The sequence below is a fragment of the Falco biarmicus genome, chromosome 11 (assembly GCF_023638135.1).
Source record: "Falco biarmicus isolate bFalBia1 chromosome 11, bFalBia1.pri, whole genome shotgun sequence".
Lineage (NCBI taxonomy): Eukaryota > Metazoa > Chordata > Aves > Falconiformes > Falconidae > Falco > Falco biarmicus.
Genome location: NC_079298.1, coordinates 30,679,507 through 30,689,176, shown reverse-complemented (window position 1 = coordinate 30,689,176; position 9,670 = coordinate 30,679,507). Strand labels below are relative to the sequence as shown.

The 9,670-nt window shown below is 50.7% G+C and overlaps 1 protein-coding gene across 10 annotated transcripts in view; it reads left to right on the top strand.

The window, feature by feature from the left end:
• Positions 1–3,042: 3,042 nt before the first annotated feature.
• The window catches only part of LOC130156972 (zinc finger protein 501-like), a 53,474-nt gene continuing 46,846 nt past the window's right edge, over positions 3,043–9,670 (top strand). For 4 of the 10 annotated variants that reach the window (XM_056356074.1, XM_056356076.1, XM_056356075.1 and 1 more), the window contains exons 1-3: positions 3,511–6,389; positions 7,254–7,420; positions 8,520–8,708. The gene's annotated coding sequence lies outside the window, so the exon portion shown is untranslated. The other 6 variants (XM_056356079.1, XM_056356078.1, XM_056356081.1 and 3 more) reach the window with 6 other exon arrangements.

Here is a 9,670-nt window from a genome sequence, read left to right as displayed (position 1 = left end):
AATATTTTGGGTTTGCTCTGAAATCGTTACGGGAGGAGTTTCTGGATTATACATCACGGTTGCTCCTGCAATGGAAGTGCAGCTCTTCTGTCAGGGTTTCAGCCTGGTGATGTTTCTGGCTGTTAGGGTGAAACCCCAGACTGTCCCCATGGCAGGAGACAGAATACACTTGCAAATTCATGCCAGCACAGATTTTTATTAGGGAATCTTATTTACATACTGCATTCTCTTCTTGCACAAGAAAGCTGGAGGCATTCTTCTAACGTATTTTAGAGGTGATTTGACATTTTCTAATGGCTTTCAGGTATAATTGAGCCTGTTCCATGTCTGCAATTTCCAAACTAAAACTGGAAGATTCTTTGGTTCCTGCTTTTTTTGGACAATCATTACTCTCACTTTTTCCAGGTTGACCTATAAATGTCCATATGCTGCTGGATAATTGCAGTAGGTGTAGGTTCCTTTGGAGACGGTCTTGTGTGGGAGACAATATGACAGCTCATCTGCATAGCACAGGCATCATACCCCTGACTTGATTTAGCAAAGAGTCCTGGATCTGGAGGCTTCTCCCGTTTAGCCTGTATATTTAGGGGATTGCTCATATACACTGTGCACTCGCACTCTCTCGTAGAGTCATTTCTCTGTTATCTGTGGGCAGCTCGGCGGGTTTGAGAGTAAGTCGCAGCCTGCAACAGGCGCAGCAGACCCTGGCTTGGGGGCACAGCTGCTGCTGTTGGATCCTCAGGCTGTATCCAGGCATCCCATGTTGTTAAAAAATGTGTGTTAACGTACAGCTGGAAGATTTTATGTGAAAAACTTTGGGTTGACCATGTGTGACAGCAGCAATGAAGGCTGCACTGATAACCAATGGAACCGATGTCCCAGGAGAGTGTTCGGTCATCCAAACCCAGTGCCTTTTGGTTAGGAACCACACACAAGTCATCCCTAGACTTGTTGAGCTTTCGTGAGACTCCTGGGGGCAGAAAAACATCTTGGGAAGCTGGGATGCAGGTTGTCAGCCTGAAATTGGGATGAGGTACAGGAAAAGGAGCTTCATCACACCATTCCACAGCATCCCTAACCCTGTTACAGTCAGATGTCAATGATTCTCACCTGGCAGTTAGGGAATTTGTGGGCATTTAAGTGTTTATTTTGAAGACCTCCAGCAGGCAGATACCCTTCCTGTCTGACAGGCGTGTTTTGGAGAGTGATTGAGCAGATGGGCTTGAACACATAATGGAGACTGGGCGCTTTGTTTTGGAGTCCTATGTGCTCTGAGGAGGTGTTTTCCGTGGCTAAGGACCCTACAGAACAGTGTGCTCCTCCTGTGAGCGTGGCAGGGCTGTCTCCTGTTGTGTATCTTCGTGTCTATTGAGACCCCTGTGAGCAGAGGCTTCCTCAGCCCCATGGAGGGACGTGGCCTGGGCTCACCGGCTGTGCGAGGAGCAGAGACATCAGAGGCATGAGGGGCTCTGATAGGCAACTGATCCCTGTCAGGCATACTGGGGGAGCTGGTTGTCATGCTGGTACTATTGGCCATCACGTTTTCTGTGCCTGTGTCCTGGGTGCTGATGGGGTGGTGGCCCTGGGTGTCGGTCAGACTACAGCTGTGGATGCTCTGGTTTCCAGGTGTCAGTCACTCTGAGGGGCTGTAGCAGGAGCTGGAGTCTGGCTGTGTCAGGCCTACTGGAGAGGTGGCAAGGGTTGGTGGCTGGGTGACAGTCTCACTGGGAGTGGGTCTGTCAGCCTCGTGGGAGTGGGCTGCATCAGGAGCCAGGAGTGGCCTCAACGTGTCAGTCGCTTTAGAGGTTGAAGCAGGGGCTGGTTGCTGGCTGTGTCAGCCACACAGGGGTGTGTGTGACAGCGGGGCAGCCTCAGAGTCTCAGTCACACTGGGAGAGTGACAAGGCTGGTCCCTGCCTGTGTCAGTCACTCTGGGGGTGTGATGGGGCGGTTCCTGCCTGTGTCAGTCACCCTGGGGGTGTGACAGGGGCAGTCCCTGTCTGTGTCAGTCACACTGGCAATGTCAGTAGTACTGGGGGTGTGATGGGATGGTCCCTGCCTCTGTCAGTCACACTGGGGGTGTTATAGGGGAGGTCCCTGCTGGTGTCAGTCACATTGGGGATGTGATGGGGCGGTCCCTGCCTGTGTCAGTCACACTGGGGATGTTACAGGGGCTGTCCCTGCTGGTGTCAGTCACACTGGGGGTGTGATGGGGCAGGCCCTGCCTGTGTCAGTCATACTGGGGATGTTATAGGGGAGGTCCCCGCCTGTGTCAGTCACACTAGGGGTGTGATGGGGGCTAGTGTTTGGCTGTATCAGTCAGCCTGGAGGATAATAGGGATTGGTGTCTGGGTGTCAGTCACACTGGGGGAGTGTCAGGGGCTGGCCTGTGACTGCGTCATTCCCACTGGGGGGTGAGGAGGGCCAGCCTCTGGCAGTGTCAGTCACACCGGGGGCGTGACGGGTGCGTGTGTGTGTGTCCCCCTGCCTGTGTCAGTCACATTGGGGGTGTTACAGGGGAGGTCCCTGCATATGTCAGTCACACTGGGGGTGTTACAGGGGGGTGTCCCTGGCGGTGTCAGTCACATTGGGCGTAGGACAGGACTATGTAACTCACACAAAGGGTTGTGAGAGGACCTGGCCTCCAGCTGTGCCAGTCACACTGTGAGGCGTGACAGGGGCCGGTCTCCAGCTGTGAGAGTCCCGCCGGGGGCGTAACGGGGGCCGGTTTCTGGGTATCAGTCCCATGAGGGCCGACCTCTGGCTGTGCCGGCCACCGCGGCTGAGGGGCCGGCGGCCCGGGCGCGTGTCGCCACCGGGAGTGAGGGGCCGGCGGCCCGGGTGCGTGTCGCCAGGGGGGACTGCGGGGCCGGCGGCCCGGGTGCGTGTCGCCAGGGGGGACTGCGGGGCCGGCCTCAGGGCCGCGTTTCCCTGGGGGCGTCAGACGTCCGGGGGCGCGCGCCACGGTTCCTAACGCGGGCTCCGCCCCACGGCCGTGCAGCGCCCGCCGATTGGTGGAGGGGACCTGTCCGTCAGGCCGGGGCGGGGCCACGGCTGCGTCACCAGCGGGGGCGGCCTGTTTCCCTCTGCCCGTCCCTGAGGCGGGTCCGGGCATAACATGGCGGCAGCCGGCCGGGCTGGGCGGTGAGCGCGGTTGCCCTCGCCCGGCGCGGGGGGAACGCGGCGGCCGTGCACGGCCCGGCCCGGCCGCGCACGGTGAGGGGGTACAGGCGGCGGGGGCTGCTGCGGGGAGGGCCGGGCCGGGCTGCGGGCAGCAGCAGCGTGAGCCTCCTGCCCGCCCTTTTACTCTGGGAGGAGCGAGGGGCGAGGCGAGACAGGCCCTGAGGGGCAGGGCTGGGCAGCTCCCCTCGGCCCCCTTCTGGGGGGCTCCAGCGGCAGTTCAGAGGTGCTCGGTCCGTTTTTCTTTAAATCAAAAAAGAGCTCGCAGAGAGTTTGCGTTGTCCTAAGGCACCACTAAGTAAAGTCCCCGTGTCTGCTTCGTCAGGTACTCCAGTAAAAAGCCTTTATGCTGAATGGTTATTTGAAAAGATTACCAAATGCTGTTGTGAGTCAATTTAGTAATCCAAGAGGTCACAATACAAACCAAATGAGTACAGCTCAAAGGTGTTGAGAGATGTGTTCAGCAGGGAGAGATTCCTGCCTTTAACTTTTTAACAAGCTTGTGTATGCATTTTGTGGGCTTTCAAAACTAAGCATGTATGAGGTACACATGCAGATAACATACATGTCTAAAACCACAGCCAGTCATTGCAAGAAGCCACAGAGCATGTCTGTTCTTGTGTGTGCACCTTCTGGCCTGCACCAGAAGGGTTAGGTTATTGCTCTGCAGGCTCCTTTACAGCCTTGCGTGTCCAGCGCTTGAACTGAGCTGTCAGAGTTGGGTGGGGGTTGTTTTGAAAGTCAGGCAATAGCGTTGCATAGAAAATTGCTGCCTGTTTAGATCAGCGTGTGCAGAGGAAAATGCAAGTTTAAGAAACTAAAGCATGCCAGCAAGTTGTTACTTGATCCTTGCTTAGTTTCTTCCTGTTTGTTGTTCCATGTTCTTTACAGCTTGACTAGATTTTGTAACTGTATCTGATTTTCACTGTAGTTAGGACTTCCATTCTCAGTGTGTTCGTTTCTTCCAGATTCCTTGTTTATGAGATGCCTGTTGACTGGGTCCCAAAGACGTAGAAGATCCTGGCAATGTTCACGGAAAAAACCCATGTTGTAACAGGCTGGAGCTGGCTAGACATAGTGAAACAATACCTTGGTCCAGGTGATTTGAAAGAGGATTCTGCACCTTCTTTCAGCCGTGCTCTCAGCAGGGTACTGCTGGGGTTTTTGGCTGCTCACTCTTTGTGGCTGTAGCATGTTGCGTGTGGTGTAAACAGCTTTGGTGGGAGAGCGCTTGCTGGTGAGTGCTGTGATGGTTTTCTTGCAGAATTCAGTCTCTCTTAACAGTAAGCAGCTATTGCTAGTCTTTCACCAGAGTTCAGTGTGTTAAAGAGAGCCCATCTTTCCCCTGGAGAGTTAAAAGTTCAAGCTTCAGTCAAGTATCATTTCAGTCTCTCTGAATTCAGCTCCTACTTAGAAGAAAACTTGGTTGTTAGGCTTTTTTGTTTTATGTAGAAGAGTCTGAAGCTCTCAGACGTTTAAAGTGTTTATGACAGTCCTAAAACAAAGTAGCCAGATGTCAGGGGAGAAACCTATATGGCCAATAAAAATTCAAATTTGATGGGATGTGATCATAAACCCTTCATAAAATATATTAAGCTCCCATTGTGACAGCAAGCAATTTTGCACTTTTTAGCAAATTTAACAGAAACATGGGAGCATAGAGTCTAATCCTTCAAAAAAAATTTTTTTTAAATGACTCAAATCTGACAAATAGGTTACGGATACTCATCTGTCCTGACAGACTCTTCACATTTAAAAAATATAAAGTGAGGCAGCATAAATAAAAAGAAGGATTTGGCATCTATATATGTGTGTTGGGAATATAAATGTAGGATGGGTAAAAAGCACCAATAATGTAATTTTAATAGGAATCGTATATTATAAAGAGATAGGCGTTTCACTTATTTTTCTGCTGCCTTTTCTTGGAGGATTATAGCTTATTTTTTTGTGTGTGCTGGAATAACTCATCAAGGCTGATGGGATAGGCTTAGAATGCAGAATTTAACGAAATTGTGTGCTTATAAATGTGAACTATGAAATAGAAGGCAGGGTACGTTTTAAGTACCTCAGTATTAGGAGGAAAAATTATAGTATCTGGAACTTGGTAGAGCTAAGTATACTCAGCTGAAGACCAATATATACATGAGATAAGACCTCCAAATTTTGGTTCTTATTTTAGGTTAGAAGGGAAACATTAGTGGAGTGGTTTGTTCTTCATTACTGAAAGCAGGAGGCTCATGGGGACTGTGCCCATGAATTTTATGAGTATGTGGGCACTTTTGTCAGTCTGGGTGTTGCGGTGCGTACATGCTGGTTTTATTAACCTTGGTATAGAAGCCCTTTTCTGCCTCATCTTGGACTAACAGCAGAAGACATGGTGTGTTGAATAGAGTTGACCATGGACCTTGTTCTGACCCATGAGACACCGTTTGGAGTGTACTGCATTATTTAGTACTACTAATGTGTTTCCAATTAAACTGACATCTTAAATACTACCTTTTCCTGGCAGATAATGAAATCCTTATTTTTTTTCCAAGGAAGCTGACATGAAAGAAGCCAGCCATGAGAGGTTGCAGGAATTTGTACTGACTGTGTGATTACTAACAAGCAAGCACTATACGATACCATAGGCTGGAGCCGGGTGTCGTTTCTGTTAATGACCATTGCCAGACAAGTGAGGAACATTCAGGTGATTCCAGGCAAGCCTCAGAAAGGGTGGGCTGCAAAACTAGCTTGTAGCTGGAAGTGGATGAAGATTACTCACCACCTTCTAGTCCCAGGTGCATCCTCCTAGGCCTTCAGTCTGACAAGAAATCCGTATAGTACAGTACAAAGAAGAGGAGATACCTGAAATTTACTCCCAGAAGTGTAATTCAACAAACCCAACAACCTTGACCTGTAGTGTGAAGATGAATGTTTAGGATGCTTTTCCTCTGAACGCTCTGAGGAACCTCAAGGAAGGATAAGAAAGAATGAAAACATTCTTATTGATGCTTTTGAGGAGGAGGAGGAGGAGGACCTGGAGCACCTAAGACGCTTTGGTCACTTCCTTCATGATCCCTATGAGGAAGACCATTGCTTGCTTGCATTACACCGTTCCTTGGCAGCTGCAAGAGGAAATGCTGCCATTGTATCATGTTGAAGTCAAGAGGGATGTGCAGTTGTTGGATATGATCAGGACCAGCTGGACTCACCTGGGCACCTATGCTTGTAAGACTGATGTGTTAAATTAGAGCTGTTGTGCACATGTGCTAAGTGTTGCTGTCTAGACTATCACCACCCCCTGGGGCTGGTTTGCAAAAGCATCACTGTTAGGATGCACAGCCCACTTGGCCAGAACGACTCATTCACCTCCTCCCTCCATACATCCTCTCATGTTTTAATGTATTAGTCATAATAAACCATTATTTGGATTTTTTAAAAATGGCCATTCGTTGTCTGCGTCCCACACAGGTATGCTGGGCTGGGGAGGTATTGGTGCTGTATATGCTTATATATTACTGGAGTTTTCCTTACGAGGACTGATGAATGAGGGTCTTCCGTAAGGGATGTGGAAGGGGTGCATGGTTCTGTGCGTCTTGGGTCTAGGTGGAAGAAAGCCTTTGCCCTGCCCAGCTACTGTGTTGCAGTAAGAAACATCTAAAAATTTTAAATTCAGAAAAATTATAATAAAAACGAAAATCCTCTGAGGTTTTCCCCCTAGTTGGTGAGAGTTGGAATGGTTCTTTCTCTGCAAGGTTTGCCATACTGAGTAGCATGTGAGTTTCTTGTGGATTCAAAGGCTGACATTAAAGGAATGTTGCTAACTTATTTTTTAACTGCCTGATCTAAAGAAACTGAACTGCCCCTCTGCTCTCAAAAGTAGCTGGCTTTTCTGTGTGAAAGGACTAGGTACGTTTCCTCACCATCAACTCCCAGCAGAGTAGTTTCTGGTTTTGTGTTTATTTTTAGAAAGATATGTAAGAGCAGAAAAATGTAGAAATGGGAGCATTCTTATATACCATTATTTGCATGCCAACAATATACATTCTTGTTAATTTTTCATTTCAGTACCGTATTTGCTTTCAATTGTAGAAGCCCATTTCCAAAACCTGTAGGAGTTTTGTTGAGAAAAGGCAGCAAGATCACTGTCCGTTGTGCAACATAACTGCTGTTAAAGTTCTCTGCGAGGTGACACGGTGATGTTGGAGAGTCGTTTCAACTACAGGAAGCACAGAACTGGTCAACATGATAACGGAGAGGTACAGAGCACTGAGGGTCAGGGACCACTGGCTGCAGCTGGAGCTTCCCAACAGCGATCCTAGGGATTGGACCTTGAAGGGTTCCATTAATGGTGGGAATGTAAAACTGGACATGTGGGAATGAAATGTCCTGACAGGGAGTATGAACAGGAGGGAGGGCTGCAGAGCCATGGACGAACAAGGTCTTTTAGAAATGGTGGTAGAGAAATGGTGACAATTTCTGCTCCAGAGCTGTAAGGGATGGAGGAAAGGAGCTCGAGAAGGCCTACGGACTGTGCTCGAACTGTGGCTTTGGAAAAGGCAGACAGGATCCTAGGATGTGTTGGGCAAAGGACTTCCCACAAGGAAATAGTGCTGCTGTGAAAGGCCCTGGTGAGGCTCTGCTGACGATGGTACTCAGGGTGAAGAAATCCGGGGCGAAGAAATCCTGGCTGAGGCTGGAAGCGGGGCGCAGAGGCGGGGGCCGCGGACAGAGCCTTGCTGCGGGCGCAGAGCCCCTTCCATCCCGCGAAGCAAAGCCTGAAAGTGAATCCAATCGCTGCCAAACTTCTGTGGGAGGATGCGCGGTGCTGCCGTTTCGGGGGGCAGGGGGAGCACCCCGCGCCTTGCTGCGGGTTGGAGCTGGAGGAAGGCTCCGGTCCCCGCAGCACCGGGTGTCCGAGCGGGTGCGGGTGGGAAGGGCGCCCGTTCGCTTTGGAACAGCGACCGGCTCCCCCGCACCCCCCGGCCGCTGCCGCAGCAGTTTGAAACAGGGCGCCGAGAGCGGGGCGGGGGGTCCAGGTCCCCGTCCCCCTCCCCCGGGCGGCGTTACCGGAGCCGGGCTGCCCCGGTCCCGCCCCGCCGCTGGCAGCCGCGGCCGCTGCGGGCCGGGCCGGGCCGCGCTGCGATTGCGCCGCCGCCGCCGGGGGCCTCCGCGCCGGCGCGAGGGGCTGCGCGGTGGCGGTGGGGGTGGCACCGGCCTCTGCCGAGCGAGCCGCACCGGCCCCCCGGTGCGGGGGGAGGCGGGGGCTTCGTTCTGGCTGCAGCAGCAGCAGCAACAACGAAAAAAAAATCCCATTTTTCCTAATTTATTTCATTTTTTAAAATTATTCTTTTCAAGCTGGCATCGTGATGTAAATATCCCCCCCAGCCCCCGTGGAAACCGGCCGGGCCTGTCTCAGGGAGTTTGCTTAAGCCAAGCCGTGCCAGCATCCCTGGAAAAGTTCTTCTGCAACAAAGGACCTCCCAGATGAGTTGTGGGGCTGGGAGCCGGCGCTGTGCTGCTCGAGGTGCTCGGCCCGTGCAGGAGGTGAGCAACGGTTCTGTGCTTATGCACTCGTTATTAAATTAATAGGAATGGTTGAAGTTGGGGGATGACCTGAGCCATTCTGTTCCAGGCAGCGAGTAATGAAGAAAACTAATTCAGCTTGTTTTCTGTATCACAGCAGAAGAAAGCGCAGCTTGTGTCTCTGGTGAAGCTGGTCTTTCTGAGATGTGAATAAGACCTTTCACTTAATGCACATTGCTGTAGTGCCTTTGTAACTATTTAAACCTACTGAAACTAAATAGACAAGCTTTATATGTATGTATGCATGGAAATATGTACATTTTAACGTATATTTTTGCATGTATGTATGTGTGTTCGTATTCAGAGAAGTTACCTAGACAGAAGTAGTGAAGTGAAGAAACAGTGGGAGTAAAGGAAATACAAAAAGTGGGTGTGAGGGCAGTTGGAGGAACAGCCAAGGTATCCATCAGGACAGGAAAAATGCAATTTCTGAGCTTAGACTAGCAATTCAGTGTGAATGCAGGTTTAAACCAGGTGAGTGAAAGCTCCCTGTGGAGCTGCTGTCAACAGCAGCTGCTGGGACAAATCTAGAAAACCTGTTGCAAATCCATGCTTTTGTATGGCATAAACAAAAAGATCTTCACAAGAAAGTGTGTGACTCTGGTATTTCTGACCAATTACCATTACTTATCTTTTCTGCTAGCAAGGCTGGTCTGCAAAAGGGGGTTTACCCGGGGAATTTGAAGCTGTTCCAGTGGGCCAGCTCTGCAGGATTGCTAGCTGTGCTTTGAAGCCTGGGAGAGCTCTAAGTAACTCTCTGGACAGCTCTTTCATGCTTTTCCTTACATAGGTCCTCTTTGCACGGTGCTAGCTGGCAGTGGCACAGGGACCCCATATATCCCCAAGGCAGAATATTTCTGGTCAGGGTGGGAGGCCAAAGGTGGTGCTCCTGAGCTCTCCAGACCCCCCCCTTCCACACATTG